This window comes from Arachis stenosperma, chromosome 1, assembly GCF_014773155.1.
Source record: "Arachis stenosperma cultivar V10309 chromosome 1, arast.V10309.gnm1.PFL2, whole genome shotgun sequence".
NCBI classification, from domain to species: Eukaryota; Viridiplantae; Streptophyta; class Magnoliopsida; order Fabales; family Fabaceae; genus Arachis; species Arachis stenosperma.
Genome location: NC_080377.1, coordinates 2,522,252 through 2,527,810, shown reverse-complemented (window position 1 = coordinate 2,527,810; position 5,559 = coordinate 2,522,252).

The following is a 5,559-nucleotide window of genomic DNA, read 5'->3' as shown; positions in this document are numbered from 1 at the left end:
TGTGGTTTAAGCTATTTTGATAAGCTTCAACTAAAAAGTATTACCGATGGAGAGTAGAGTACATTCTCTTATCTTCTAAAGGGAAAGATAGTGATTAACAAGGACAGTTTCCAACCTGAATCAACTTTCAAAAATCATAATTCGTCACCAACCAATGAATTAACATTAACTAATTATAAATCACAACAGAATGTTACAAGGACTCCACTTGCAAATGTATCTAATTAGTGAATGTTGATTAATCTTTTACAAATATGTATAAACATATATAACCTTATTGTACACAATTTTACTTTTATTTAATCTATTATTGACTACTGATAATAGTTTTAGGTAACACACCCAATCTATCAGATAGATCAGCAATATTTCATCCAATTCAACAGAGTAAGTCCTCACCAACTTTAATTAATAAGTCATACAACACCAGGAGATCAAGTATTTGTTCCAATGTTATTACTTCTAATATAATCACTACTGATGATGTAACATAATAGAGTTTGTTTTTTGTATAGCTGTCAAGTTGGTTAGTTTGTTAGACATAATTATAGCACTATTAGTTAGTAATTTTTTTTCCTTTTACTATATATATTGTAATTGGTACTCAGTACTCTGTGGTAGTTCTTTTAATCAATTATTCTCTCTTTTCACTTCTTTTCAATTCTTCTTCCATTACTTTAAATTTCAATGACCTGAGAGTACATTACCAACCTTCTTCTTTTCTTATAATTATTTTTGTAATTCACTTGAATTTTAAGCTTGGTATCATTTTACATGGTATCAGAGCGAGAAGATCCAACTATGGCAGATAATTTAGCTAATCCGAATGCAAGCCCTTCATCAAATTCCGCTGCAGATTTTGAGAATTTCACCGCTTTTATGCGTCAATTCTCTCAGTTCCAGGCACATCTTGGCAGATCTAGTTCCTCTTCTACAATTTCTGATCCGATTAGCCCTTATTTTCTTCATCCAGGAGAAAGTCCTGGTTTGGCTCTAATTCCGCTTAAGTTGACACCTCAAAATTATTATCAGTAGTCGCATGATATGTGGAGAGCACTCAGATCAAAGAACAAGGTGAAATTCCTCGATGGATCCATTCTAAAACCAGGTGAAGGTGATCCTAATTTTGAAGCATGGGATAGGTGTAACAATTTTTTCCTCTCCTGGATCAACCTCTCTCTCAGCCCTGAAATCGCTAAGAGCGTGATGTGGATTAGCTCAGCTCCAGACTTGTGGAATGATTTAAAACGTCGTTACTCACAGGGAGATGTCTTTCGAGTTGGTGCGTTAAAAGAAGAATTTTATGCACTCAAACAAGGTGATCTTACTATTACTTCTTACTTTGCTATGTTGAAAGCTATTTGGGAAGAATTAGAAAATTTACGTGCTATTCCTAGTTGTGTTGCTTGTGTTAATGGATGTTCATGTGGATTACGAATTGTTCGAGACTATGCTTCTGAGGAATATGTTGTCAAATTCTTAAAAGGATTGAATGAACAATATTCAAATGTTAAATCACAAATCATGCTAATGAAGCCGTTACCTGAAATCAACACAGTACTATCTATGTTAACCCAACAAGAGCAAGAATTGAATTGTGACCCGTCAAATAGCAACATAGTGACTAACTCTTTAGAGGTGCAAACCTCAACTGGAGGCGGTTCATTTTCTGGAAGAGGCAGAGGCCGTGGACGAAATTCAGGCAGAGGAGGAAATCAAAAATCTTATAGTCGAGGCTACACTTCAAAGTTTTGTAGCTACTGTAATCGAATTGGTCATTTAGCAGAGACATGCTATAAGAAAAATGGCTTTCCTACTCACCAAAAGCAGCGAGTAGCCAATCAACTTAGCACTGACGAGATAGTTGAGAATTCTAGTGCTGAGATTGCTGATTCTAACCAGGATAAAAAGAGCGATGATACAGTACTTGTGTTAACTCCAGATCAGAAGGAAACCTTACTAGCACTCCTTCAACAACCACGCATGCCAACTTCAAATAGTGTAAACCAAATTACTTCTTCGGCCACCCTTACTCAACCAAAAGGTAGGCATTGCTTGAGTGTATCATCAAATTTTACTAAAACTTCTTGGATACTTGACAGTGGAGCTACTGATCATGCATCCTATATTCAAGAGTCTTTCAAAACTTTTCATTATATGAGACCAATTTTGGTAAATCTATCTGATGGTTCTACCACTACAACAAACATTTGTGGCACTGTGCAACTCTCTAAACATTTGATTCTTACCAATGTTTTATTCATACCTCATTTTAAATATAATTTGATTTCAGTGTCTAAACTCACAAAGTCATTACATTGTGAATTAAAATTTACTGATTTTTTTTGTGAGATACAGGTACTCCCATCATTGAAGATGATTGGGCAAGCTAAAGTCATTGGTGATCTTTATGTGATGGATGTTCAACCTTGGAAACTAACTACACCAGAAGTTAACACACATTCTGTAAATGTCACAGTGCAGCAAGATTTAGGAACTCTATGGCATGCTAGACTAGGTCATTTACCATCCAAAAGAATGTCAATCATGAAAAATACATTTCCATTTATTGAATGCATTTCATCATCTCATGTTTGTGATTCTTGCCACTTGGCAAGACAAAAGAAATTGTCTTTTCCCATTAGTAATACACAATCAGAATATATTTTTGATTTGTTACATATAGATATTTGGGGACCACTCTCACTTTTATCTACTGCTGGCCATAAATATTTTCTTACAATTGTAGAAGATAAAACGAGGTTTACTTGGATTTATTGCATGAAACTAAAATCCGAAACTAGAGTGTTAGTAGAAAATTTTGTTCAAATGGTGCAAACTCAATTTCATAAAGTTGTGAAACAAATTAGAACAGATAATGGAATGGAATTTAAAATAAACTCCTTCTATAACTCAAAAGGAATATTACATCAAACATCTTGTGTTGAAACTCCTCAACAAAATGGAATTGTTGAGAGGAAGCATCAACATATACTGAATATTGCAAGAGCATTTTTGTTTCATTCTAATGTGCCAAAATGTTTTTGGCACTATGCTATGCAACATTCAGTACATTTAATAAATAGACTACCAAGCACCTTCTTGAATCATCAAACGCCTTATGAGGCACTTTTCAAGAATAAACCAGATTTGACTCATCTCAAGGTGTTTGGTTGTCTTGTTTTTGCTACCACTTTGAGTACTAATAGAAGAAAATTAGATCCTAGAGCTAGAAAATGTGTTTTTCTTGGTTATCAATCAGGAACAAAAGGGTCCATTTTGTTTGATTTAAAATCCAATGAAATTTTTATATCAAGAAACACTGAATTTTATGAACACTATTTTCCATTCAAACAAATATCAAGCACTGATTTTTCTATAGATCAGCCTTCAATTGAATCATCCAATTTTGACCCTTTTGCATTCTTTTATAATAACTCTGCACATACTTCTTCATATAAGCATACTAATGGCATAATTGCACCTCACACCATACACACTACACCTGATTTATCTGCCACTTCTACATCACCTATGGCATCTCTTCATGATATAACAGATTCTGCATCACCCGCCACCTTAGAATCAGCATCTGCATTGGCACCATTGGAACATTCATCCATTCATATTGAGTCACAATCTGCTGCACCAGTTTTGAGAAGGTTTGAACGAGAAAGAAAAACACCCTCTTATCTTAAAGATTTTCATTGTTTCCATATTTCATCACATAGAGATCCAATCAATGCGGCCCAATTACCTTCAACATGTAAGTATCCCCTTTCTCACCATTTGTCATATTCATTGTTTACTCCCAAGCACCAGGCCTTCACTTTTGCTCTCATAAATAACTCGGACCCCAAACACTATTCTGAGGCTGTTATGCATGATTGTTGGAGGAAGGCTATTGAGGCAGAACTCACTGCTCTTGAGCAAAACAAAACCTGGATCATCACTTCTCTTCCTCCTGGAAAGAATGCAGTTGGTTGTAAGTGGATTTTTCGCACAAAATTCAACCCAGATGGCACTATCGAGAGGCATAAGGCACGTCTTGTTGCCCAAGGTTTCACTCAAATTCCTGGAGTCGATTACATTGACACCTTTAGTCCCATTGTGAAAATGAGCACTGTGCGTGTTCTTCTTACCGTTGCAGCAGCAAAGAATTGGCATCTTCATCAACTTGATGTGAATACAGCTTTTCTCCATGGAGACCTACATGAGGACGTTTATATGAAACTCCCAAAGGGGTTGCAGTGTTCCGATCCAAACTTAGTCTGCAAGTTGACAAAATCTTTGTACGGTTTGAAACAAGCTAGTCGCCAATGGAACATCAAGTTGTCTGCTGCACTTGCTGATCTGGGGTTTACTCCATCTGAAAATGATCACTCGCTTTTTACCAAATCCACATGTACAACTTTCACAGCTATTCTTGTTTATGTTGATGATCTTGTGTTAGCTGGAGATGATTTGAGTGAAATTCAAGCTGTCAAAATGTTTTTGGATGATAAGTTCAAAATTAAAGACCTTGGCCTTCTTAAGTTCTTTATTGGGATGGAGGTAGCACGAAGCAATGCTGGTATTGCACTGTATCAAAGAAAGTATGCATTGGATTTGATCACAGACTGCGGTTTGCTTGGTGCAAAACCAGCATCTACTCCTATGGAGTACACTACTTCTCTGTCTAAGGCTTCAAGCTCCCCTCTTCCTGATGCAACCATTTATCGTAGATTGGTGGGCAGACTTCTGTACCTTACTAACACAAGACCAGATCTCAGCTACTCTGTTGGATGCCTATCTCAGTTCATGGATTCACCAACTGATGCCCACTTGCAGGCTGCCTATAGGATCATCCGGTATCTAAAACAATCACCAGCAACTGGCTTATTTTTCTCTGTCAACAATTCTTTCACACTATCTAGTTACACTGATTCTGATTGGGGGGCTTGTAAAGACACCCGAAAATCCATCAGTGGTTATTGTTTTTTCCTTGACCAAACTCTTATTTCTTGGAAGAGTAAGAAGCAGGCTACAGTTTCAAGGTCGTCCTCAGAAGCAGAATATCGCGCCCTTGCTAATGGCACTTGTGAACTCGTTTGGTTACTCAAACTACTAAAGGAATTCAACATTCTTCCTCCTCTTCCGGTTGATATCTTCTGTGATAATAAATCTGCTATCTATATTGCTTCAAATCCTGTCTTTCATGAAAGAACCAAGCATGTTGAGGTTGATTGTCACGTGGCTCGAAACAAGTTCAAAGAAGGGGTTTCTAATCTTAGGCACGTTGTCTCCAGTGAACAACCGGCTGATCTATTCACTAAATCCCTTCCTCCAGGACCATTCTCTCATTTGCTTTCCAAGCTGGGATTACTTGATTTGCACAAACCACGTAATACCAGCTTGCGGGGGGATGTAACATAATAGAGTTTGTTTTTTGTATAGCTGTCAAGTTGGTTAGTTTGTTAGACATAATTATAGCACTATTAGTTAGTAATTTATTTTTCCTTTTGCTATATATATTGTAATTGGTACTCAGTACTCTGTGGTGGTTCTTTTAATCAATTA